The sequence below is a fragment of the Nerophis ophidion genome, linkage group LG24, assembly GCF_033978795.1.
Source record: "Nerophis ophidion isolate RoL-2023_Sa linkage group LG24, RoL_Noph_v1.0, whole genome shotgun sequence".
NCBI classification, from domain to species: domain Eukaryota; kingdom Metazoa; phylum Chordata; class Actinopteri; order Syngnathiformes; family Syngnathidae; genus Nerophis; species Nerophis ophidion.
In genome coordinates, this window is record NC_084634.1 from 6,344,132 (window position 1) to 6,370,730 (window position 26,599).

Here is a 26,599-nt window from a genome sequence, read left to right on the forward strand (position 1 = left end):
TTTTCCAGTATTTCTCTTTCTCTATTATATTTCCTACATTGTATTAAGACATGGTCAACATTTTCTATCTGGTGGCAAAAATCACACAGCCCTGTAGTATGTTTGCCTATCAATTTTAGTGAACTATTTAGATATGTATGCCCTAATCTCATTCTAGTCATAATGTCTTCTTCCTTCCTATTTCTACCCCCTCCTCTCATTACACCTACTTTCCTCTGGACTTTGTAAAACTCTCTACCTTTTGTTTCCTTATTCCAATTATCCTGCCACTTTTTATTGTGTTCTATCTTAATTATGCTCTTCACTTCTTCTTTACTGTGCTTAATCTCCATGTTTACTTCTGTTTTAGTGGTTGCTTGTTTTGCGTATCTATCAGCTAACTCATTTCCCTCAACTCCTACATGAGCAGGAACCCAGAGAAATGTTACCACACCTCCCGCTTTATTTATTCTGTAGATTGCCTGAACTATTTCATAAACTATATCTAGTCTTGTTTCTGATGTTATGTTTTTTATGCTCGTCAATGCACTGCTGGAGTCCGAGCACACGACTACTTTCCTAGCTTTGTTTTCCTCTATCCAGTTAACTGCCATATAAATTGCTACCAATTCCCCCGTAAAAACAGATAGTTTATCACTAATTCTTTTATTCAACACTATATTTCTCTGTGGGATAACTGCAGCAGCTCCTACTTTACTATTTATAGTTTTTGATGCATCTGTGTATATCATAATATTATCAAAAAACATTTCCTCAATCCGTTGTTCTATTTGGTAACTATTTAAATGTCTATTCTTCAGTAACTGCATGTCTACCTTTGGGTTTTCATACATCCACGGTGGTATTGCAGGAATTGGTACTGTAGGGCTCACTTTAATATTGTCAATTTGTGTTTTTTTACATATATCTCCTATTATCCACCCAAAACTATTCATTTTTTTCTTCCCTTTTTCTTGGCAGTTTATTAGCACTTGACGGGTTGGATGTCCTTGCTTGGATCCTTTTAAGTTTGCCCAATAAACTGCTGAGAGTTGATCTCTCCTCATGTCCAAAGGTTTTTCATTCATTTCTACTTGTAATGCTGCCACTGGAGTAGATTTAGTAGCTCCACAACATAATCTTAACGCCTGCGACTGGATCCGGTCTATTTTCTCAAGTAGAGTTTTTGAAGCAGATCGATAAATAATGCATCCGTAGTCGATAACAGACCGAATTAAAGTGATATATATTGTTTTCAATGTTAACCTATCAGCCCCCCAATCTTTACCCCTCAAAGCCCTCATTATATTTAACACCTTTTTACTTTTCTCCATTATCTTGCTGATGTGGGTTGACCAGTTAATATTTTTATCAAACCATATTCCTAAATATTTAAAAACTTGTACCTCTTCTATGTTTTCTCCATAGAGTTTTATTTGGAGCTTGTTTTGTATTTTCCTCTTCGTAAAATGTATGACTTTTGTCTTTCCAACAGAGAATCTTAAACCCCAAGCCGTCCCCCAGTCTTGAACATTATTTACCGCTTTTTGAATCTTCTTTTCTATATAATTTGTATTTCTACCTCTCTTCCACATCACTCCATCATCAGCAAACAATGCCACCTCCACTAACCCTTCCACTTCACTAAAAACTTCATTTATCATGATGGAAAATAGTACTGGACTTATTATACTCCCTTGTGGGGTCCCATTTTCCACTTTGTATTCTCTACTATATTCATTTTCTATCTTTACTAATAATGTTCTACTTGTTAAAAAGTCTTTTATCCATCTGTACATTCTTCCTCTAATCCCAATCCTATTTAGTTTCATCAGCAACCCCTGTTTCCACAACATATCATACGCTTTCTCTATGTCAAAAAATACCGCAATTATACTTTCTTTATTTATTTGTCCCTTTCTAATTTCCTCTTCCAGCTGCACTGCTGGGTCATTTGTGCTTCTTGCTTTGCGAAAACCACTTTGGTAGTTTTTTATAATTTCTTTTGACTCTAAATAATATATTAATCTTTCATTAATCATTTTTTCCATTACTTTGCCCAAATTTGAGGTCAATGCAATCGGCCTATAATTTCCTGCCTCTTCCGGATCTTTCCCTGGCTTGCATATTGGAATTATTACAGCTGTTTTCCACTCATCTGGTAATTTTCCTTCTTCATATATCCTATTATATAATTTCAAGACCACTTCTTTGCCGATGCTACCTAAATTTTTGATCATTTGATAACTCACCAGGTCTTTCCCTGCCGTCGTATTTTTAACTTTTTTTAAAATTCGAACCATTTCATCCAAAGAAAATGTCATATCCACAGTGTTGATAAAACTATTATCGTTGTCTTCCTTCATTTCCTCAATATTTACACTAATTGTTTCTTCTCTCTTTTGTTTTTCTACATTTTTCAAATTATCATTACTGTGCACTTTAACAAAGGTTTTTGCTAAAAGTTCTGCTTTTTCTTTATTTCCTACCACACTCCGCATTCCATCTTTCATCACATGATTTTTATGTTCTTTTCTGAGCCCTGACATTCTCTTGATCATTCCCCACACCTGGCTTAAAGGAGTAGTTCTATTTAGTGTTTCACAAAAAGTTCTCCAATGGTGTTTTCTTGTTTTTTTAATAACATACCTTACTCTAGCTTGATGCCTTTTATACTGGATCATGTCTTGGAAATTATGTGTTCTTCTCAATATTCTAAATGCTCTATTCCGTTCTTGTATTGCATCTGTGCACTCTTGTGTCCACCACGGCACTATCTTCCTTCTTCTCCCTATACTATTCCTTGGTATGCTCTGTTCGGCTGCTTCTATTATGCACTTTGTAATATCTGTATTTAATTGTTCAATATCTTGATTTATATCTACTTCCTTTAAAGTTATGTCGGTAATTTCCCTAAATTTCTCCCAGTCACCATGATTATACTTCCATCTTCCTTCTATCCTAGTGCTTTCTGTCCTATGATTTATGTTTATGTGAATGACGATTGGATAGTGATCACTTCCCATTGTGCTGTATTTATTTACTTCCCACTCCACCTTTCCTGCTAACCCTTGTGACACTAGTGTTAAATCTATTGCTGTTTCTTTACCCGTGACGACATCTAACCTTGTTCCCGACCCATCATTCACACACACCAGTTCTTTTTCCTCCAAAAGTGCTTCCAATGTATCCCCATTCCAGTCATCCCTTTCACCCCACATTGTGCTATGTGCATTAAAGTCACCACACCAAATAATATTGCCACTCCAGTGCTCCATTATTGTTTCTAGTTGGTGAATTTCTAATTTCTTGCATGGATTATAGAAGTTTAGTACTTTGTATCTTTCTTTATTATTCCATACTTCTACTCCTACTATCTCTAGTTCTTGTTTTACTTTTAATATTGAATAATGCATATCTTCCTTAATAAATATGGCACATCCTCCTCCTTGCCCATCATTCCTATCTTTACGTATCGTTATATATCCTTTTATTATAAAGTTTAATTTTGGCTTCAGCCATGTTTCTTGAATACATATTATATGTGGTTTATTTTTCATATTATTAATATATCCCTTTAATTCCTGTCCGTTTGCTATCAGACTTCTGGCATTCCACTGAACAATTAACATGGCGTTGGAATGTGGTAACATGACTCGGTCTCGTCTACTCTCTGTAGCTCACCTTGCACCTGTTCCCAGGATAATTCTTTTAAATTTAAAAACTTTGCTGCTGCTTTGACAATTATTTTGATTTTCTCAGTCTTGTTTCTAGCCTGTTCTGTACAATTTATTACATAAGCCAGGAATACAACTAGTTTATCCATGGAAATTCCTGTATTTGCTGCCTCTTGTTTTTTATTTCTTGAACTATTTTCACTTCTGTCCTGTTCTGCACTTTCTTGATTTCTTATTTTAACTGCCTCTGCATAAGTAATATTTCGTTCAACTCTGATTTGCTGTACTTCTGTTGCCTGTTTTCTTATGATGCAGCCCCCATACGCTGCTGTGTGATTCCCGCCACAATTACAACACTTGACCTGTTCATTTTCTCCACATTGTCCATATTCATGCTCCCCTCCACACCTTCCACATCTCATTTTAGCATGACACACACTAGCTATGTGCCCATAGCGTTGGCACTTGAAACAACGTACTGGGGGTGGCACGTAAGCTCTAACATAGAAGCTTAGATACCCAATCATGATTCTCTCTGGTAGGACCTCCTCTGCAAATTGCACTAGCACGGATTCGCTCTCAGTCTTTTCACCGTTCCTAAATGCCATCAATCTTTTCATCGTAGTGACAGTTCCTCCTTTTATTTCTCTTTTCAGATCATCTAAATTTTCTCCTCTTGGGATTCCTGTCACGACTCCTCTTGCCCCCTTCCGTTCTCCCACTTCGATTTTTTCCTTTATTATTTTGTTGCACAGTTTTTGCAATCGCATTGCTTTGTTCTTTTGCTCTCCATTTTTGCATTTAATCAACAGCCGTCCGTCCCTGAGCACCTTCGCTATCTCCACCTCTCCAATGTCCTTCTTTAATCCCTTAACCAGAGTCATCAAACTAATGTCATTCATATCTTGGTTTGATTTAAAAGTATAAATTATCTTATATTCATCCATCATAACCCTTTTCCTCTTATCAACCTCTTCATCGTCTTCATGCACTCTTTTAGTACTCGCCTTTCCTTCACTCCCTCCTCTCCCCTTCTTTCCTCTCTCCCCTCTAGTCCTATCCATTTCCATACTATCCTCATACATCCCGTCACTATCCCCTTCCATCTCGATCCAGTCACAAAACAGCTTATGCTCAACCGCCAAAACAGATTTAGATACTCTCGCCGCCGCCAAATTCACTCCAAATGTTTGGTAGTTCCCACCTCCGTGACGCCCCAACCTCAACTCGCCCTCAAAATAAAGGTCCCTTCTTAATACCGAATAATGTTACATCATAGTTAGGATGTTCAGCAAATAGCTGGGAACTGTCGAAGCTCAAGCTTGCCAATTGCTTGAACTAGAACTATTGACGGTTAAACCAGTTTTAAACAATCATAGACAGAGAGGCTGCAGACAAAGAAAGAAGTCCCTGTCCCAAAGTTGCCAGCTCTATAATGGACTTACTTTGAATGCTACCCACACTTTCAAACGCAATACCCTTGCGACAAACGTTTTATGGCCAGATGAGACAAAGATTTAGCTAGTTTGGATTCACCTCCAGTCACAAGCAAAATGGCTGATACTTGGGCACAATTGGATGTTCCAACAAGATGATATCAGACACATATCAAAACTGGGATTGAAGTGTTTCAGGCAAATTAAATAATTTTCTGAAATGGTCTTCCTAAATCTCTCAAAGAAGCAGTTTTTCATAAGTAAAACCAGAACAAATAGCCACATATTTTTGACAAATTTACTCTGACATTGGAGCCAACATTTGAAATTGTATGAAAATATTCTGCTGAACCGTCTAACAATCTGCAAAGAGAAATGTTTTGATATTTGAACAACTTTTCAGCTTCAGTTTTTCCAATTGTCTACAGGACTGCTGTTGATGTTGACTTTTGGATAGCAGAAAATAAGCTTTTACTGAAAGGTAGAAAGCTACACCGTCTGAACAGGGACTTGAACCCTGGACCCTCAGATTAAAAGTCTGATGCTCTACTGACTGAGCTATCCAGGCTCTTTTTATGTTGTTATTGCCAAAGGTTGGAGATAAGAACAATACTGGCCAGTTAAGCCAGTTTTAAATCATCATAGACAGAGAGAGTGCAGACAAAGAAAGAAGTCCATGAGTTTCTGGAATTTAAGTCCTTGTTCTGCTAGTGTCTTTACCGAGGAGACTTTTATGACATGTACTCTATTAAAAGTATGTCTGTGACCTGCTTGTCTTGCTGGTGCAGTTTTAAAATCAGTTGTCATATTTAACCTGGATAACAATTATGTTATTTTATGGTGTATTCTACTTTTACCAACGTTTTTCTTAAATTGACTATTAAATCGTGCTGTTTCACATACAAATACAGGACTGCTGTTGATGTTGTCTTTTGGGTAGCAGAAAATATGCTTATGCTGCAAGGTAAAGAGATAAAGCGCCTGAACAGGGACTTGAACCCTGGACCCTCAGATTAAAAGTCTGATGCTCTACCGACTGAGCTATCCAGGCTCCTTTTACATAATTATTGCCCATGGTTGGAGAGAAAAACAATACAGGCACCCTCATCAAGAAGTAAATTAGTTAGGATGTTTAGTGAATAGCTGGGAACTGTCGAAGTTTAAGCTTGCCAATTGCTTGAAATAGAACTTTTGACTGTTAAGCCAGTTTTAAATCATCATAGACAGAGAGGGTGCAGACAAAGAAAGAACTCCCTGAGTTTCTGGAATTTAAGTCCCTGTTCTACTGACCAAAAATATGTTGTGACAATCTTCTGCAAATGCCTCCTTTTTGCATTCAAATGTCAGCAACAGGTAAGTCCTTGGGTGTATCCAGGCCCTTTTTACAGGAGGTTTGCCCATGGTAGGGGACAACATATTAGTGGCACCCTCATCTAGAAGTAAATTAGTTAGGGTGTTCAGCGAATATCTGGGAACTGTCGAAGCTCAAGTTTGCCAATTGCTTGAACTACAACTATTGACTGTTAAGCCAGTTTTAAACAATCATAGACAGAGAGGCTGCGGAACCAAGAAAGAAGTCCCTGTCCCAAAGTGGCCAGCTCTATAATGGACATACCTTGAATGCTACCCACACTTTCAAACCCAATACCCTTGGGACAGACATTCTTTGGCCAGATGAGACAAAGATTTAGCTGTTTGGCTTCACTTCCAGTCAACAGCAAAACGGCTGATACTTGGGCACAATTGGATGTTCAACAAGATGATATCAGACACATATCAAAACTGACACTGAAGTGTTTCAGGCAAATTAAATAATTTTCTGAAATGGTCTTCCTAAATCTCTCAAAGAAGCAGTTTTTCATAAGTAAAGCCAGAACAAATAGCCACATATTTTTGACAAATTTACTCTGACATTGGAGCCAACATTTGAAATTGTATAAAAATATTCTGCTGATCCGTCTAACAATCTGCAAACAGAGATGTTTTAATATTTGAACAACTTTTCAGCTTCAGTTTTTCCAATTGTCGACAGGATACAGGACTGCTGTTGATGTAGACTTTTGGATAGCAGAAAATAAGCTTTTACTGGGAGGTAGAAAGCTACACCGCCTGAACAGGGACTTGAACCCTGGACCCTCAGATTAAAAGTCTGATGCTCTACCGACTGAGCTATCCAGGCTCTTTTTACACAAGGTCTGCCCATGGTTGGGGACAATAAAATTAGTGGCACCCTCATCTAGAAGTAAATTAGTCAGAATGTTCAGCAAATATCTGGGAACTGTCGAAGCTCAAGCTTGCAAATTGCTTGAACTACAACTACTGACAGTCAAGCCAGTTTTAAATCGTCATAGACAGAGAGGCTGCAGACAAAGAAAGAAGTCCCTGTCCCAAAGTTATCAGTTCTCAGATGGATTTACCCTTGGGACAAAAGTTTTATGGCCAGATGAGACAAATATTGAGCTTCTTTGCTTCACTACCAATCAACACCGAAAAGACTAAACTTTGTACACAACCGAGTGTTCCAACAAGACAATATCAAAGACATAAAAACTGGTTTTAAAGGGTTTCAGGAAATGAAGTTTCTGGAATTTCTGTTCCAGAGATTGTACCTTAACTCTACTAAACTTTTGTGAACAATACTTAGAAGCTGAATCTGTGCCAAGTACGCAACACACTAATATCTAACCTACCTGTATTGCCAAGAAGAGGGGTTAAATATACAACCAGAATGTTGGCATAAGCATTTTGTTTCATTTGTATGTTTTTTTCTACAATGGTAAGAGATCCCGAATTGTTCAGTTGTAGAACAAAAGACTTTCATTTGATAGTTTCTGGGATAAGAGTCCATGTCTGCTGACACTCCCCTGCGAAGTCCTCCTTCTTGCATTCAGAAGTCAACCAAAAAATCCTTGGGTGTATTTCAAAGAGTAGATCCAATTGAAGGGATTTCAGCTGAAATAGCTCAGTTGGGAGAGCGTTAGACTGAAGATCTAAAGGTCCCTGGTTCAATCCCGGGTTTCAGCATCATCCTGTTGATTGTTGACATAGGCATTTGTGGCATGTAAAGTATCAAGAAGGTGTCCCTAACGTAGGAGTAAAGAGTCCATGTTCTGCAGACCAAAAACATGTTCTGACAATCCCCTGCGAAGTCTTTCTTTTTGCATTCAGAAGTCAACAGAAAAAAATCCTTGGGTGTATTTCAAAGATTAGATCCAATTGAAGGCATTTCAGCTGAAATAGCTCAGTTGGGAGAGCGTTAGACTGAAGATCTAAAGGTCCCTGGTTCAATCCCGGGTTTCAGCATCATCCTGTGGGTTGTTGACATAGGCATTTGTGGCATGTAAAGTATCAAAAAGAGGTTCTTGGCACAGTTTTCAAATCAGTTGTCATTAACCTTTTCATCATGTTTAACCTGGATAGCCATTATGTTGTTTGATGGTTTATTGTCGTTTTTTCTTAAAATGACTATTAAATCGTGCTGTTTCAAACACACATATTTGTGTGGCCTTTGGGTGTTGTATTAGACTGTATTACTTGAAACCAACAGTAATAAAACTGTGATCAGTGTAATGTGATGGTGCATCTAACAACTCTACAGAAAAGATTAACCATACATTTCTCCTACGATTACACTGTCTAACAATTGGAAGTCAACGTAATGCGTTTGAAACCTATTTAACACTTTCCAACTTGAGCTAAAATGGTCGTAAGGAACATTTTTGGTTTCAGTTTTTCAAAATAAAAACAGAATAAACAACTGCTGTCGATGTAGAATTTTGTCAAGGAAAAAAGGAAACCTTTGGAAGAAGAACCACACTGGTGCCCTTGGATTTTAATAAATCAGTTTAGTTGTTCAGTGACAAGCTATGAGTCATCAAGGCTCAAGCCCACCAATTGCTTGAACCCCAGCCTCACTGTTGACAGTAAAGTAGTTTCCTTCCAAAATCTTTCAAAAAAGCAGTTTTTCATATGAAAAGCCAGGCTCAGTCTGACTTAAAGGTCCATTGAACACTAATACAGAAAAAAAAAGCCACACATTTTTGACAAATTTACTGTGAATTCGGAGCCAGCATTTGAAACAGTATTAAAGTATTCTGCTGATCCGTCTAACGTTGTGCAGACTGAGCTGTTTTAAGTGTTCAGGTTCAGTTTTTCCAATGTCCTACAGGATAGAGGACTGCTGTTGATGTTGTATTTTGTTTAGCAGAAAATTTGCATTCGCTTGAAGATAATGAGACTTACCGATTGAACAGGGACTTGAACCCTGGACCCTCAGATTAAAAGTCTGATGATCTACCGACTGAGCTATCCAGGCTCTTTTTAAAAGAAGTCTGCCCATGGTTGGGGACAATAACATTAGTGGCACCCTCATCTGTCAAAGCTCAAGCCTGCCAATTGGTTGAACTAGAACTATTGACGGTTAACCCAGTTTTAAACAATCATAGACAAAGAGGCTGCGGAACCAAGAAAGAAGTCTCTGTCCCGAAGTTGCCAGCTCTATAATGGACTTACTTTGAATGCTACCCACACTTTCAAACCTAATACCCTTGGGACAAACGTTTTATGGCCAGATGAGACAAAGATTTAGCTAGTTTGGATTCACCTCCAGTCACAAGCAAAATGGCTGATACTTGATACTGATACTGATTACAATGAAGTGATTAACGTGGACCCCGACTTAAACAAGTTGAAAAACCTATTTGTGTGTTCCCATTTAGTGGTCAATTGTACGTAATATGTACTGAACTGTGCAATCTACTAATAAAAGTTTCAATCAATCAATCAAAAAATGGGCACAATTGGATGTTACAACAAGATGATATCAGACACAAAACAAATGGTAAATGGGTTGTACTTGTATAGCGCTTTTCTACCCTTTTTAAGGAGCCCAAAGCGCTTTGACAGTATTTCCACATTCGCCCGTTCACACACACATTCACACACTGACGGTGGGAGCTGCCATGCAAGGCGCTCACCAGGACCCATCAGGAGCAAGGGTGAAGTGTCTTGCCCAAGGACACAACAGACGTGACTAGGATGGTAGAAGGTGGGGATTGAACCAACAACTCTCAGATTGCTGGCACAGCCACTCTAACTAAAAAAACTGATACTGAGGTGTTTCAGGCAAATTAAATAGTTTTCTGAAATGGCCTTCCCAAATATCTCAAAAAAGCAGTTTTTCATAAGTAAAGCTAAACTCAGAATGACTTAAAGTTCCATTTAACACCATTACAGGAAAAATAGCCACACCTTTTGACAATTTTACTGTGACATAGGAACCAATATTTGAAATTATATAAAAGTATTCTGCTGATCTGCAAACAGAGGTGTTTTAATTGTTGAACAACTTTTCAGGTTCAGTTTTTCCAATGTCCTACAGGATTCAGGACTCCTGTTGATGTTATATTTTGTTTAGCAGAAAATCAGCTTTTGCTTGAAGATAATGAGACTTACCGCCTGAACAGGGACTTGAACCCTGGACCCTCAGATTAAAAGTCTGATGCTCTACCGACTGAGCTATCCAGGCTCTTAATAGTCTGCCCATGGTTGGGGACAATAACATTAGTGGCACCCTCATCTAGAAGTAAATTAGTTAGAATGTTCAGAGAATAGCTGGGAACTGTCAACGCTCAAGCTTGCAAATTGCTGGAACTACAACTACTGACAGTCAAGCCAGTTTTAAATCGTCATAGACAGAGAGGCTGCAGACAAAGAAAGAAGTCCTTGTCCCAAAGTTATCAGCTTTCACATGGATTTACCCTTGGGACAAAGGTTTTATGGCCAGATGAGACTTCTTTGCTTCACTACCATTAACACAAAAAGACTAAACTTTGTACACAACCGGGTGTTCCAACAAGACAATATCAAAGACATAAAAACTGGTTTTAAAGGGTTTCAGGAAATTAAGTTTCTGGAATTTCTGTTCCAGAGATTGTACCTTAACTCCACTAAACTTTTGTGAACAATACTTAGAAGCTGAATCTGTGCCAAGTACACAACACACTAATATCAAACCTACCTGTATTGCCAAGAAGAGGGGTTAAATATACAACCAGAATGTTGCCATAAGCATTTTGTTTCATTTGTATGTGTTTTTCTACAATGGTAAGAGATCCCAAATTGTCCAGTTGTAGATTATAAGTCTTTCATTTGATAGTTTCTGGGATAAGAGTCCATGTCTGCTGACAATCCCCTGCGAAGTCCTCCTTCTTGCATTCAGAAGTCAACCAAAAAAATCCTTGGGTGTATTTCAAAGAGTAGATCCAATTGAAGGGATTTCAGCTGAAATAGCTCAGTTGGGAGAGCGTTAGACTGAAGATCTAAAGGTCCCGGGTTCAATACCGGGTTTCAGCATCATCCTGTGGGTTGTTGACATAGGCATTTGTGGCATGTAAAGTATCAAAAAGATGTCCCTGGTGCAGTTTTCAAATCAGTTGTCATTAACCTTTTTGTCATGTTTAACCTGGATAGCCATTATGTTGTTTGATGGTGTATTGTCCTTTTTTCTTAAAATGACTATTAAATCGTGCTGTTTCAAACACACATATTTGTGTTGCCTTTGTGTGTTGTATTAGACTGTATTACTTGAAACCAACAGTAATAAAACTGTGCTCAGTGAAATGTGATGGTGCATCTAACAACTCTACAGAAAAGATTAACCATACATTTCTCCTACGATTACACTGTCTAACAATTGGAAGTCAACATAATGCGTTTGAAACCTATTTAACACTTTCCCACTTGAGCTAAAGTGGTCGTAAGGGACATTTTTGGTTTCAGTTTTTCAAAAGAAAAACAGAATAAACAACTGCTGTTGATGTAGAATTTTGTCAAGGAAAAAAGGAAACATTTTGAAAAAGAACCACACTGGTGCCCTTGGATTTTAATAAATCAGTTTAGTTGTTCAGTGACAAGCTATGAGTCATCAAGGCTCAAGCCCACCAATTGCTTGAACCCCAGCCTCACTGTTGACAGTAAAGTAGTTTCCTTCCCAAATTTTTCAAATAAGCTGTTTTTCAAATGTAAAGCCAGGCTCAGTCTGACTTAAAGGTCCATTGAACACTATTACAGAAAAAAAAGCCACACATTTTCGACAAATTTACTGTGAATTCGGAGCCAGCATTTGAAACAGTATGAAAGTATTTTGCTGATCCGTCTAACGTTGTGCAGACTGAGCTGTTTTAAGTGTTCAGGTTCAGTTTTTCCAATGACCTACAGGATAGAGGACTGCTGTTGATGTTAAATTTTGTTTAGCAGATAATTTGCATTTGCTTGAAGATAATGAGAATTACCGCCTGAACAGGGACTTGAACCCTGGACCCTCAGATTAAAAGTCTGATGCTCTACCGACTGAGCTATCCAGGCTCTTTGTACAAGAAGTCTGCCCATGGTCCGGGACTATAACGTTAGTGGCACCCTCATCAGTCAAAGCTCAAGCTTGCCAATTGGTTGAACTAGAACTATTGACGGTCAAGCCAGTTTTAAACAATCATAGACAGAGAGGCTGTGGAACCAAGGAAGAAGTCCCTGTCCCGAAGTTGCCAGCTCTATAATGGACTTACTTTGAATGCTACCCACACTTTCAAACCTAATACCCTTGGGACAAACGTTTTATGGCCAGATGAGACAAAGATTTAGCTAGTTTGGATTCATCTCCAGTCACAAGCTAAATGGCTGATACTTAATACTGATACTGATTACCATGAATTGATTAACGTGGACAAGTTAAGTTGAAAACAAGTTGAAAACCTATTCATGTGTGTAATAAAAGTTTCAATCAATCAATCAAAAAATGGGCACAATTGGATGTTACAACAAGATGATATCAGACACATAACAAATGGTAAATGGGTTGTACTTGTATAGCGCTTTTCTACCCTTTTTAAGGAGCTCAAAGCGCTTTGACAGTATTTCCACATTCTCCCATTCACACACACATTCACACACTGACGGTGGGAGCTGCCATGCAAGGCGCTCACCAGGACCCATCAGGAGCAAGGGTGAAGTGTCTTGCCTAAGGACACAACAGACGTGACTAGGATGGTAGAAGGTGGGGATTGAACCAGCAATCCTCAGATTGCTGGCACAGCCACTCTAACTAACAAAACTGATACTGAGGTGTTTCAGGCAAATTAAATCGTTTTCTGAAATGGCCTTCCCAAATATCTCAAAAAAGCAGTTTTTCATAAGTAAAGCTGGTCTCAGAATGACTTAAAGTTTCATTTAACACCATTACAGGAAAAATAGCCACACATTTTGACAATTTTACTGTGACATAGGAGCCAATATTTGAAATTGTATAAAAGTATTCTGCTGATCTGCAAACAGAGGTGTTTTAATTGTTGAACAACTTTTCAGGTTCAGTTTTTCCAATGTCCTACAGGATTCAGGACTGCTGTTGATGTTATATTTTGTTTAGCAGAAAATTAGCTTTTGCTGGAAGATAATGAAACGTATTGCCTGAACAGGGACTTGAACCCTGGACCCTCAGATTAAAAGTCTGATGCTCTACCGACTGAGCTATCCAGGCTCTTTTTACAAGAGATCTGCCCATGGTTGGGGACAATAACATTAGTGGCACCCTCATCTAGAAGTAAATTAGTTAGAATGTTCAGAGAATAGCTGGGAACTGTCGAAGCTCAAGCTTGCAAATTGCTGGAACTACAACTACTGACCATTAAGCCAGTTTTAAATCGTCATAGACAGAGAGGCTGCAGACAAAGAAAGAAGTCCCTGTCCCAAAGTTATCAGCTTTCACATGGATTTACCCTTGGGACAAAGGTTTTATTGCCACATGAGACAAATATTGAGCTTCTTTGCTTCACTACCAATCAACACCGAAAAGACTAAACTTTGTACACAACCGGGTGTTCCAACAAGACAATATCAAAGACATAAAAACTAGTTTTAAAGGGTTTCAGGAAATTAAGTTTCTGGAATTTCTGTTCCAGAGATTGTACCTTAACTCTACTAAACTTTTGTGAACAATACTTAGAAGCTGAATCTGTGGCAAGTACACAACACACTAATATCAAACCTTCCTGAATTGCCAAGAAGAGGGGTTAAATATACAACCAGAATGTTGCCATAAGCATTTTGTTTCATTTGTATGTGTTTTTCTACAATGGTAAGAGATCCCAAATTGTTCAGATGTAGAACATAAGACTTTCATTTGATAGTTTCTGGGATAAGAGTCCATGTTCTGCTGAACAAAAACATTTTCTGACACTCCCCTGCGAAGTCCTCCTTTTTGCATTCAGAAGTCAACAAAAAAAATCCTTGGGTGTATTTCAAAGTGTAGATCCAAATGAAGTGATTTCAGCTGAAATAGCTCAGTTGGGAGAGCGTTAGACTGAAGATCTAAAGGTCCCTGGTTCAATCCCGGGTTTCAGCATCATCCTGTGGGTTGTTGACATAGGCATTTGTGGCATGTAAAGTATCAAAAAGATGTCCTTGGCTCAGTTGTCATTAACCTTTTCGTCATATTTAACCTGGATAGCTATTATGTTGTTCGATGGTTTATTGTCGTTTTTTTCTTAAAATGACTATTAAATGGTGCTGTTTCAAACACACATATTTGTGTTGCCTTTGTGTGTTGTATTAGACTGTATTACTTGAAACCAACAGTAATAAAACTGTGCTCAGTGTCATGTGATGGTGCATCTAACAACTCTACAGAAAAGATTAACCATACATTTCTCCTACGATTACACTGTCTAACAATTGGAAGTCAACGTAATGCGTTTGAAACCTATTTAACACTTTCCAGCTTGGGCTAAAGTGGTCGTAAGGAACATTTTTGGTTTCGGTTTTTCAAAAGAAAAACAGAATAAACAACTGCTGTTGATGTAGAATTTTGTCAAGGAAAAAAGGAAACCTTTGGAAGAAGAACCACACTGGTGCCCTTGGATTTTAATAAATCAGTTTAGTTGTTCAGTGACAAGCTATGAGTCATCAAGGCTCAAGCCCACCAATTGCTTGAACCCCAGCCTCACTGTTGACAGTAAAGTAGTTTCCTTCCCAATTTTTTCAAAAAAGCTGTTTTTCAAATGTAAAGCCAGGCTCAGTCTGACTTAAAGGTCCATTGAACACTATTACAGAAAAAAAAGCCACACATTTTCGACAAATTTACAGTGAATTCGGAGCAAGCATTTGAAATTGTATTAAAGTATTCTGCTGATCCGTCTAACGTTGTGCTTTAAGTGTTGTACAAGTTTTCAGGTTCAGTTTTTGCAATGTCCTACACGGCACAGGACTTCTGTTAATGTTGTCTTTTGGATAGAAAGAAAATTTGCTTTTTCTGGAAGATAAACATTTTACCGCCTGAACAGGGACTTGAACCCTGGACCCTCAGATTAAAAGTCTGATGCTCTACCGACTGAGCTACCCAGGCTCTTTTGACAGGTGGTTTTCCCATGGTTGGGGACAATAACATAAGTGGCACCCTCATCAAGAAGTAAATTAGTTAGGATGTTCAGCAAATAGCTGGGAACTGTCGAAGCTCAAGCTTGCCAATTGGTTGAACTAGAACGATTGACGGTTAAGCCAGTTTTAAACAATCATAGACAGAGAGGCTGCAGACCAAGAAAGGAGCCCCTGTCCCAAAGTTGCTAGTTCTATGATGGATGTACCTTGAATGCTACCCACACTTTCAAACCAAATATCCGTGGGACAAACGTTTTATGGCCAGATGAGACAAAGATTTAGCTATTTGGCTTCACCTCCAGTCAACAGCAAAACGGCTGATACGTGGGCACAATTGGATGTTGCAACAAGATGATATCAGACACATATCAAAACTGGTATTGAAGTGTTTCAGGTAAAATAGAAAAAAAAAATCCGAAATGGACTTCCAGAAGCCCTGAAAAAAAATCAATCAGTATGACCTAAAGGTCCATTTAACACAATTACAGAAAAAAAGCCACACATTTTCAACAAATTTTCTGGGACATTGGAGCCAACATTTGAAATTGTATGAAAATATTCTGCTGATCTGCTTTAATTGTTGAACAACTTTTCAGATTCAGTTTTTCCAATTGATGACAGGATACAGGACTGCTGTTGATGTTGTATTTTGGGTAGCAGAAAATTTGCTTTTTCTGGAAGATAGTGATAGTTACTGCCTGAACAGGGTCTTGAACCCTGGACCCTCAGATTAAAAGTCTGATGCTCTACCGACTGAGCTATCCAGGCTCTTATTACACAGATACATTAGTGGCACCCTCAACTAGAAGTAAATGCTCCTGGGAAAAACGTTTAATGGCCAAATGAAATAAAGATTTAGATCGTTTGTTTCACCTCCAGTCAACAGCAAAACGGCTGATACTTGGGCACAACTGGATGTTACAACAAGATGATATCAGACACGTATAAAAACTGATACTGGTGTGTTTCAGGCAAATTAAATCATTTTCTGAAATGGTCTTTCCAAATCTCTCAAAGAAGCAGTTTTTCATAAGTAAAGCCGGGCTCATTTTGACTTAAAAGTCCATTTAACACAATTACAGGAAAATAGCCACACATTTTCGTCAAATTTACTGTGACATTGGAGCCAACATTTGAAATTGTATAAAAGTATTTCACTGATCTGTCTAACGATTTGCAAACAGAGATGTTTTAATATTTGAACATCTTCTCTGGTTTAGTTTTTCCAATTGTCCACAGCAGTGGTTCTCAACCTTTTTTCAGTGATGTACCCCCTGTGAACATGTTTTTTAATTCAAGTACCCCCGAATCAGAACAAAGCATTTTTGGTTGAAAAAAAGAGATAAAGAAGTAAAATACAGCACTATGTCATCAGTTTCTGATTTATTAAACTGTATAACAGTGCAAAATATTGCTCATTTGTAGAGTTTTTTCTTGAATTATTTGGAAAAAAATATATAAAAAATAACTAAAAACTTGTTGAAAAATAAACAAGTGATTCAATTATAAATAAAGATTTCTACACATAGAAGTAATCATCAACTTAAAGTGCCCTCTTTGGGGATTGTAATAGAGATCCATCTGGATTCATGAACTTAATTCTAAACATTTCTTCACAAAAAAAGCAATCTTTAACATCAATATTTATGGAACATCTAGCTGTCAACACTGAATATTGCATTGTTTTATTTCTTTCCACAGTTGATGAACTTACATTAATATCATGTTGAAGTATTCAATAAATATATTTATAAAGGATTTTTGAATTGTTGCTATTTCCAAAGATTCTCACGTACCCTTTGGCATACCTTCAAGTACCCCCATTTCAGAACTTTTTGGTCTACAGGATACGGGACTGCTGTTTATGTTGTGTTTTGGGTAGCAGAAACTCGGCTTTTGCTGGAAAATAGTGAAATTTACCGCCTGAACAGGGACTTGAACCCTGGACCCTCAGATTAAGAGTCTGATGCTCTACCGACTGAGCTATCCAGGCTCCTTTTACTCCAGGTTTGCACATGGCTGGGGACAATAACTATAATGGCAGCCTCATCTAGAAATAAATTACTTAGAATGTTCAGCAATAGCTGGGAACTGTCGAAGCTCAATCTTGCCAATTGCTTGAACTACAACTACTGACCATTAAGCCAGTTTTAAACAATCATAGACAGAGTAGCTGCAGACAAACAAAGAAGTCCCTGTCCCAAAGTTGCCAGTTCTATGATGGACTTACCTTGAATGCTACCCACACTTTCAAACCAAATGCTCTTGGGACAAACGTTTATGGCCAAATGAGACAAAGATTTAGCTCTTTTGATTCACCTCCAGTCAACAGCAAAACAGCTGATACTTGGGCACAATTGGATGTTCCAACAAGATGATATCAGACACATATCAAAACTGATATTGAATTGTTTCAGGCAAAAAAAAAAAAAAAAAAGCAGAAATGGACTTCCAGAATCCCTGAAAAAAATCAGTTTTTCATTTGTAAAGCCAGGCTCAGTGTGACCTAAACGTCAATTAAACACTTTTACAGGAAAATAGCTACAGATTTTCAACAAATTTACTGTGAAATTGGTGCCAACATTTGAAATTGTATAAAAGTATTCTGCTGATCTGCTTTAGTTGTTTTCCAGGTTCAGTTTTTCAATTGTCTACAGGATGCAGGACTGCTGTTGATGTTGTATTTTGTTTAGCAGAAAATTAACTTTTGCTGGAAGCTAACGAGAATTAGCACCTGAACAGGGACTTGAACCCTGCACCCTCAGATTAAAAGTCTGATGCTCTACCGACTGAGCTATCCAGGCTCTTTTGACATAAGGTTTTCCCATGGTTGGAGACAACAACATTAATGGCGCCTTCATCAAGAAGTAAATTAGTTCGGATTTTCAGTGAATACTGCGATGAGATGGCAACTTGTCCAGGGTGTACACCGCCTTCCGCCCGTTTGTAGTTGAGATAGGCACCAGCGCCCCCCGCGACCCCTAAGGGAATAAGTGGTAGAAAATGGATGAATGGATGGATGTTCAGCGAATAGCTGGGAACTGTCAAAGCTCAAGCTTGCAAATTGCTTGAACTACAACTACTGACGGTTAAGCCAGTTTTAAATCGTCATAGACAGAGAGGCTAAAATGGATTTACCCTTGCGACAAAGGTTTTATGACCAGATGAGAAAAATATTGAGCTACTTTGCTTCACTACCAATCAACAGCGACAAGACTGAACTTTGTACACAACCAGGTGTTCCAACAAGAAAATATCAAAAACATTAAAACTGGTTTTTAAGAGTTTCATGAAATTGAGGTCTGGAATGTTTGTTCCAGAGATTGTATCTTAACCCTATTAAACATTTTTGAACAATACTTAGAAGCTGAATCTGTGCCAAAAACGGAACACACTAATATCAAACCTGCCAGTATGTCCAAGAAGAGGGGTTAAATATGCAACCGGAATGTTCCTAAAAGCATTTTGTTCAAGAATAACCATACAATTTTCCTACAATTACACTGTCTAACGATTGGAGGTCCAGATATTGTGTTTGAAACCTTGATATAATCCAACACTTTCCCACTAGGGCTAAAGTGGTCATAAGGAAAACTTCTTGGTTTCAGTTTTTCAAATGAAAAACAGAATAAACAACTGCTGTCTATGTAGAATTTTGTCAAGGAAAAAAGGAAACCTTTGGAAGAAGAACCACACTGGTGCCCTTGGATTTTAATAAATCAGTTTAGTTGTTCAGTGACAAGCTATGAGTTATCAAGGCTCAAGCCCACCAATTGCTTGAACCCCAGCCTCACTGTTGACAGTAAAGTAGTTTCCTTCCCAAATTTCTCAAAAAAGCTGTTTTTCAAATGTAAATCCAGGCTCAGTCTGACTTAAAGGTCTATTGAACACTATTACAGAAAAAAAAGCCACATATTTTCGACAAATTTACTGTGAATTCAGAGCCAGCATTCGAAACAGTATTAAAGTATTCTGCTGATCCGTCTAACCTTGTGCAGACTGAGCTGTTTGAAGTGTTGTACAAGTTTTCAGGTTCAGTTTTTCCAATGTCCTACAGGATTCAGGACTGCTGTTGATGTTGTATTTTGTTTAGCAGAAAATTAGCTTTTGCTTGAAGAAAATGAGACTCATCACCTGAACAGGGACTTGAACCCTGGACCCTCAGATTAAAAGTCTGATGCTCTACCGACTGAGCTATCCAGGCTCCTTTTGCTCCAGCTTTGCACATGGTTGAGGACAATAACTATAATGGCAGCCTCATCTAGAAGTAAATTACTTAGGATGTTCAGCAAATAGCTGGGAACTGTCGAAGCTCAATCTTGCCAATTGCTTGAACTAGAACTACTAACGATTAAGCCAGTTTTACATCGTCATAGACAGAGTAGCTGCAGACAAACAAAGAAGTCCCTGTCCCAAAGTTGCCAGTTCTATGATGGACTTACCTTGAATGCTACCCACACTTTCAAACCAAATGCTCTTGGTACAAACTTTTATGGCCAGATGAGACAAAGATTTAGCTCTTTGGCTTCACCTCCAGTCAACAGCAAAATGGCTGATACTTGGGCACAATTGGATGTTTCAACAAGATGACATCAGACACATATCAAAACTGGTATTGAATTGATTCAGGCAAAAAAAAAAAAAAAGCAGAAATGGACTTCCAAAGTCCCTGAAAAAAATCAGTTTTTCATTTGTAAAGCCAGGCTCAGTGTGACCTAAACGTCCATTTAACACTTTTACAGGAAAATAGCCACACATTTTCGTCAAATTTACTGTGAAATTGGAGCCAACATTTGAAATTGTATAAAAGTATTCTGCTGATCCTCCTAACGATCTGTTTTAGTTGTTTTCCAGGTTCAATTTTTCAATTGTCTACAGGATACAGGACTGCTGTTGATGTTGTATTTTGTTTAGCAGAAAATTAACTTTTGCTGGAAGCTAATGAGAATTAGCGCCTGAACAGGGACTTGAACCCTGGACCCTCAGATTAAAAGTCTGATGCTCTACCGACTGAGCTATCCAGGCTCTTTTGATATTAGGTTTTCCCATGGTTGGGGACAACAACATTAATGGCGCCTTCATCAAGAAGTTAATTAGTTCGGATGATCAGCGAATACTGCGATGAGGCGGCGACTTGTCCAGGGTATACCCCGCATTCCGCCCGTTTGTAGTTGAGATAGGCACCAGCGCCCCCCGCGACCCCAAAGGGAATAAGTGGTAGAAAATGGATGAATGGATGGATGTTCAGCGAATAGCTGGGAACTGTAGAAGCTCAAGTTTGCAAATTGCTTGAACTACAACTACTGACGGTTAAGCCAGTTTTAAATCGTCATAGACAGAGAGGCTGCAGACAAAGAAAGAAGTCCTTGTCCCAAAGTTGCCAGCTCTCAGATGGATTTACCCTTGGGACAAAGGTTTTATGGCCAGATGAGTAAAATATTAAGCTATTTTGCTTCACTACCAAGCAACAGCGAAAAGACTGAACTTTGTACACAACCGGGTGTTCCAACAAGAAAATATCAAAGACATTGAAACTTTTTTCAAAGGGTTTCAGGAAATTGAGTTTCTGGAATGTCTCTTCCAGAGATTGTATCTTAACCCTGGTAAACTTTTGTGAACAATACTTAGAAGCTGAATCTGTGCCAAGAACACAACACACTAATGTCAAACCTGCCAGTATTGCCAAGAAGAGGGGTTAAATATACAACCGGAATGTTGCCATAAGCATTTTGTTCAAGATTAACCATACATTATTCCTACAATTACACTGTCTAACGATTGGAAGTCCAGGTAATGCATTTGAAACCTTGATATAATCCAACACTTTCCCACTTGAGCTAAAGTGGTCGTGAGGAAAACTTTTTGGTTTCAGTTTTTCAAAAGAAAAACAGAATAAACAACTGCTGTTGATGTAGAATTTTGTCAAGGAAAAAAGGAAACCTTTGGAAGAAGAACCACACTGGTGCCCTTGGATTTTAATAAATCAGTTTAGTTGTTCAGTGACAAGCTATGAGTCATCAAGGCTCAAGCCCACCAATTGCTTGAACCCCAGCCTCACTGTTGACAGTAAAGTAGTTTCCTTCCCAAATTTCTCAAAAAAGCTGTTTTTCAAACATAAAGCCAGGCTCAGTATGACTTAAAGGTCCATTGAACACTATTACAGAAAAAAAAGCCACACATTTTCGACAAATTTACTGTGAATTCGGAGCAAGCATTTGAAATTGTATTAAAGTATTCTGCTGATCCGTCTAACGTTGTGCAAACTGTGCTGTTTTAAGTGTTGAACAAGTTTTCAGGTTCAGTTTTTGCAATGTCCTACAGGGTACAGGACTTCTGTTAATGTTGTCTTTTGGATAGAAAGAAAGTTAGCTTTTGTTGGAAGATAACAACATTACCGCCTGAACAGGGACTTGAACCCTGGACCCTCAGATTAAAAGTCTGATGCTCTACCGACTGAGCTATCCAGGCTCTTTGATCTACAGGTCTGCCCATGGTTGGGGACAATAACATTAGTGGCACCCTCATCAAGAAGTAAATTAGTTAGGATGTTCAGCGAATAGCTGGGAACTGTCAAAGCTCAAGCTTGCCAATTGGTTGAACTAGAACTATTGATGGTTAAGCCGGTTTTAAACAATCATAGACAGAGAGGCTGCGGAACCAAGAAAGAAGTCCCTGTCCCAAAGTTGCCAGCTCTAAGATAGACTTACCTTGAATGCTACCCACACTTTCAAACCAAATATCCTTGGGACAAACGTTTTATGGCCAGATGAGACAAAGATTTAGCTATTGTGATTCACCTCCAGTCAACAGCAAAACGGCTGATACGTGGGCACAATTGGATGTTCCAACAAGATGATATCAGACACATATCAAAACTGGTGTTTCAGGTAAAATAGAAAAAAAAAATCAGAAATGGACTTCCAGAAGCCCTGAAAAAAAATCAATCAGTATGACCTAAAGATCCATTTAACACAATTACGGAAAAAAGCCACAAATTTTTAACAAATTTTCTGGGACATTGGAGCCAACATTTGAAATTGTATGAAAGTATTCTGCTGATATGCTTTAATCGTTGAACAACTTTTCAGATTCAGTTTTTCCAATTGTCGACAGGATACAGGACTGCTGTTGATGTTGTCTTTTGGGTAGCAGAACATTTGCTTTTTCTGGAAGATAGTGATAGTTACTGCCTGAACAGGGACTTGAACCCTGGACCCTCAGATTAAAAGTCTGATGCTCTACCGACTGAGCTATCCAGGCTCTTTTTAAACAGTTACATTAGTGGCACCCTCAACTAGAAGTAAATGCTCCTGGGACAAACGTTTAATGGCCAAATGAAATAAAGATTTAGATCGTTTGCTTCACCTCCAGTCAACAGCAAAACGGCTGATACTTGGGCACAACTGGATGTTACAACAAGATGATATCAGACACGTATAAAAACTGATACTGGTGTGTTTCAGGCAAATTAAATCATTTTCTGAAATGGTCTTTCCAAATCTCTCAAAGAAGCTGTTTTTCAAAAGTAAAGCAGGGCTCAGTTTGACTTAAAAGTCCATTTAACTCTAATACAGGAAAATAGCCACACATTTTTGACAAATTTACTGTGACATTGGAGCCAACATTTGAAATTGTATAAAAGTATTTCACTGATCTGTCTAACGATTTGCAAACAGAGATGTTTTAATATTTGAACATCTTCTCTGGTTTAGTTTTTCCAATTGTCCACAGCAGTGGTTCTCAACCTTTTTTCAGTGATGTACCCCCTGTGAACATGTTTTTTAATTCAAGTACCCCCGAATCAGAACAAAGCATTTTTGGTTGAAAAAAAGAGATAAAGAAGTAAAATACAACACTATGTCATCAGTTTCTGATTTATTAAACTATATAACAGTGCAAAATATTGCTCATTTGTAGAGTTTTTTCTTGAATTATTTGGGAAAAAAGATATAAAAATAACTAAAAACTTGTTGAAAAATAAACAAGTGATTCAATTATAAATAAAGATTTCTACACATAGAAGTAATCATCAACTTAAAGTGCCCTCTATGGGGATTGTAATAGAGATCCATCTGGATTCATGAACTTAATTCTAAACATTTCTTCACAAAAAAAGCAATCTTTAACATCAATATTTATGGAACATCTAGCTGTCAACACTGAATATTGCTTTGTTTATATTTCTTTCCACAGTTGATGAACTTACATTCATATTATGTTGAAGTATTATTCAATAAATATATTTATAAAGGATTTTTGAATTGTTGCTATTTTTAGAATATTTAAAAAAATTCTCAGGTACCCCTTGGCATACCTTCAAGTACCCCCATTTAAGAACTTTTTGGTCTACAGGATACAGGACTGCTGTTTATGTTGTGTTTTGGGTAGCAAAAACTTGGCTTTTGCTGGAAAATAGTGAAATTTACCGCCTGAACAGGGACTTGAACCCTGGACCCTCAGATTAAAAGTCTGATGCTCTACCGACTGAGCTATCCAGGCTCTTCTTGACCGAGCATTGCTGAGGGTTAGAGAGGAGAACAGTACTGGCAACCTCATATTGAAGTAAATTAATTAACATGTTCAGCGAATATCTGGGAACGGTCAACGCTCAAGCTTGCAAATTGCTTGAACTACAACTACTGACGGTTAAGACAGTTTTAAATTGTTACAGACAGAAAGGCTGCAGACAAAGAAATAAGTCCTTTTCCCAAAGTTGCAAGCTTTAAAATGGATTTACCTTTGGGACAAAGGTTTTATGGCCACATGAGACAAATATTGAGCTACTTTGCTTCACTACCAATCAACAGCAAAAAGACTGAACTTTGTACACAACCGGGTGTTCCAACAAGAAAATATCAAAGACATAAACGTTGTTTTTTCAAATGAAAAACAGAATAAACAACTGCTGTTGATGTAGAATTTTGTCAAGGAAAAAAGGAAACGTTTGGAAGAAGAACCACACTGGTGCCCTTGGATTTTAATAAATCAGTTTAGTTGTTCAGTGACAAGCTATGAGTCATCAAGGCTCAAGCCCACCAATTGCTTGAACCCCAGCCTCACTGTTGACAGTAAAATAGTTTCCTTCCCAAATTTGTCAAAAAAAAGCTGTTTTTCAAATGTAAAGCCAGGCTCAGTCTGACTTAAAGGTCCATTGAACACTATTACAGAAAAAAAAGCCACACATTTTCGACAAATTTACTGTAAATTCGGAGCCAGCATTCGAAACAGTATTAAAGTATTCTGCTGATCCGTCTAACGTTGTGCAAACTGAGATGTTTTGAGTGTTGTACAAGTTTTCAGGTTCAGTTTTTCCAATGTCCTACAGGATTCAGGACTGCTGTTGATGTTATATTTTGTTTAGCAGAAAATTAGCTTTTGCTTGAAGAAAATGAGACTCATCGCCTGAACAGGGACTTGAACCCTGGACCCTCAGATTAAAAGTCTGATGCTCTACCGACTGAGCTACCCAGGCTCCTTTTACTCCAGGTTTGCACATGGTTGGGCACAATAACTATAATGGCAGCCTCATCTAGATATAAATTAGTTAGGATGTTCAGCAATAGCTGGGAACTGTCGAAGCTCAATCTTGCCAATTGCTTGAACTAGAACTACTGACGGTTAAGCCAGTTTTAAATCGTCATAGACAGAGAGGCTGCAGACAAACAAAGAAGTCCCTGTCCAAAAGTTGCCAGTTCTATGATGGACTTACCTTGAATGCTACCCACACTTTCAAACCAAATGCTCTTGGTACAAACTTTTATGGCCAAATGAGACAAAGATTTAGCTCTTTGGCTTCACCTCCAGTCAACAGCAAAACGGCTGATACTTGGGCACAATTGGATGTTCCAACAAGATGATATCAGACACATATCAAAACTGATATTGAATTGTTTCAGGCAAAAAAAAAAATCAGAAATGGACTTCCAAAATCCCTGAAAAAATCAGTTTTTCATTTGTAAAGCCAGGCTCAGTGTGACCTAAACCTCCATTCAACACTTTTACAGGAAAATAGCCACACATTTTTTGACAAATTTACTGTGAAATTGGAGCCAACATTTGAAATTGTATAAAAGTATTCTGCTGATCCGCAAACACAGCTGTTTTAATCTTTTTCCAGGTTCAGATTTTCAATTGTCTACAGGATATAGGACTGCTGTTGATGTTGTTTAGCAGAAAATTAGCTTCTGCTGGAAGATAATGAGATTTACCGCCTGAACAGGGACTTGAACCCTGGACCCTCAGATTAAAAGTCTGATGCTCTACCGACTGAGCTATCCAGGCTCTTCTTACTTGATGCCTGCCCATATGTGGAGACAAGAACATTAATTGCACCCTCACTTCGAAGTAAATTAGTTAGGATGTCCAGCAAATAGCTGTGAACTGTCGAAGCTCAAGCTTGCCAATTGCTTGAACTACAACTACTGACCATTAAGACAGTTTTATATCGTCATAGACTGAGAGGCTGCAGACAAAGAAAGAAGTCCCTGTACCAAAGTTGCCAACTCTAAAATGGATTTACCCTTCGGACAAAGGTTTTATGCTACTGTCCTTTACTACCAATCAACCGCGAAAAGACTGAATTTTGTACACAGCCGGATGTTCCAACAAAACAATATCGGAGACATAAAAAAATGTTTTTTAAAGAGTTTCAGGCACTGCGATGAGGTAGGGACTTCGCAGCTTCCGCCGAATGCAATTGAGCTTTGCTCCAGCACTCCCTACGGCTCCAAAATAGGGAAAAGCGGTAGAAAATGGATGGTTGGTTGTATTGAACTGTGCAATCTGCTAATAAAAGTTTCAAAAAAAGATAGGGCAGGTTGTATGTTTTTTCTGTCACCTTGAGGAAAGGGCATGAAGAGGAAGAGATCAATACAACGTAACTTGGATAATGATCTCTAGAACAGAATAGATTGAGTTAATTTCAATTTTGAGTTTTTAGGCGATTTTTATCAGGAACTCTATCCGGCTCGAAGGACCATTGTTATGAAGGGATGGTAGTTCTTTTTAGAGATGGGACACGAAGGACGGATTCCGGCCAGAGAATCATTAAATCATCTTTATTGCTGTAAGGTAGATGTGAAT

At 38.2% G+C, this 26,599-nt stretch overlaps 1 protein-coding gene and 22 non-coding genes across 28 annotated transcripts in view; 4 read left to right on the forward strand and 19 right to left on the reverse strand.

Moving 5' to 3' along the window:
• Nucleotides 1-26,599, reverse strand: part of LOC133542443 (zinc finger protein 2-like) — a 272,490-nt gene that overhangs the window by 20,489 nt on the left and 225,402 nt on the right. The window lies entirely within an intron of this gene.
• trnak-uuu (transfer RNA lysine (anticodon UUU)) lies at nt 5,588-5,660 on the reverse strand. The gene has a single exon. It is a non-coding gene; the product is annotated as a tRNA-Lys (tRNA).
• On the reverse strand, nt 6,071-6,143 carry trnak-uuu (transfer RNA lysine (anticodon UUU)). Its single transcript has one exon. It is a non-coding gene; the product is annotated as a tRNA-Lys (tRNA).
• trnak-uuu (transfer RNA lysine (anticodon UUU)) lies at nt 7,199-7,271 on the reverse strand. Its single transcript has one exon. It is a non-coding gene; the product is annotated as a tRNA-Lys (tRNA).
• On the forward strand, nt 8,044-8,116 carry trnaf-gaa (transfer RNA phenylalanine (anticodon GAA)). The gene has a single exon. It is a non-coding gene; the product is annotated as a tRNA-Phe (tRNA).
• Nucleotides 8,323-8,395, forward strand: trnaf-gaa (transfer RNA phenylalanine (anticodon GAA)). Its single transcript has one exon. It is a non-coding gene; the product is annotated as a tRNA-Phe (tRNA).
• trnak-uuu (transfer RNA lysine (anticodon UUU)) lies at nt 9,335-9,407 on the reverse strand. The gene has a single exon. It is a non-coding gene; the product is annotated as a tRNA-Lys (tRNA).
• trnak-uuu (transfer RNA lysine (anticodon UUU)) lies at nt 10,547-10,619 on the reverse strand. Its single transcript has one exon. It is a non-coding gene; the product is annotated as a tRNA-Lys (tRNA).
• trnaf-gaa (transfer RNA phenylalanine (anticodon GAA)) lies at nt 11,374-11,446 on the forward strand. Its single transcript has one exon. It is a non-coding gene; the product is annotated as a tRNA-Phe (tRNA).
• Nucleotides 12,385-12,457, reverse strand: trnak-uuu (transfer RNA lysine (anticodon UUU)). Its single transcript has one exon. It is a non-coding gene; the product is annotated as a tRNA-Lys (tRNA).
• Nucleotides 13,550-13,622, reverse strand: trnak-uuu (transfer RNA lysine (anticodon UUU)). Its single transcript has one exon. It is a non-coding gene; the product is annotated as a tRNA-Lys (tRNA).
• On the forward strand, nt 14,414-14,486 carry trnaf-gaa (transfer RNA phenylalanine (anticodon GAA)). The gene has a single exon. It is a non-coding gene; the product is annotated as a tRNA-Phe (tRNA).
• trnak-uuu (transfer RNA lysine (anticodon UUU)) lies at nt 15,413-15,485 on the reverse strand. Its single transcript has one exon. It is a non-coding gene; the product is annotated as a tRNA-Lys (tRNA).
• On the reverse strand, nt 16,213-16,285 carry trnak-uuu (transfer RNA lysine (anticodon UUU)). Its single transcript has one exon. It is a non-coding gene; the product is annotated as a tRNA-Lys (tRNA).
• On the reverse strand, nt 17,438-17,510 carry trnak-cuu (transfer RNA lysine (anticodon CUU)). The gene has a single exon. It is a non-coding gene; the product is annotated as a tRNA-Lys (tRNA).
• On the reverse strand, nt 18,249-18,321 carry trnak-uuu (transfer RNA lysine (anticodon UUU)). Its single transcript has one exon. It is a non-coding gene; the product is annotated as a tRNA-Lys (tRNA).
• Nucleotides 19,649-19,721, reverse strand: trnak-uuu (transfer RNA lysine (anticodon UUU)). Its single transcript has one exon. It is a non-coding gene; the product is annotated as a tRNA-Lys (tRNA).
• On the reverse strand, nt 20,470-20,542 carry trnak-uuu (transfer RNA lysine (anticodon UUU)). Its single transcript has one exon. It is a non-coding gene; the product is annotated as a tRNA-Lys (tRNA).
• Nucleotides 21,913-21,985, reverse strand: trnak-uuu (transfer RNA lysine (anticodon UUU)). Its single transcript has one exon. It is a non-coding gene; the product is annotated as a tRNA-Lys (tRNA).
• Nucleotides 22,705-22,777, reverse strand: trnak-uuu (transfer RNA lysine (anticodon UUU)). Its single transcript has one exon. It is a non-coding gene; the product is annotated as a tRNA-Lys (tRNA).
• On the reverse strand, nt 23,944-24,016 carry trnak-uuu (transfer RNA lysine (anticodon UUU)). The gene has a single exon. It is a non-coding gene; the product is annotated as a tRNA-Lys (tRNA).
• trnak-uuu (transfer RNA lysine (anticodon UUU)) lies at nt 24,917-24,989 on the reverse strand. Its single transcript has one exon. It is a non-coding gene; the product is annotated as a tRNA-Lys (tRNA).
• On the reverse strand, nt 25,726-25,798 carry trnak-uuu (transfer RNA lysine (anticodon UUU)). The gene has a single exon. It is a non-coding gene; the product is annotated as a tRNA-Lys (tRNA).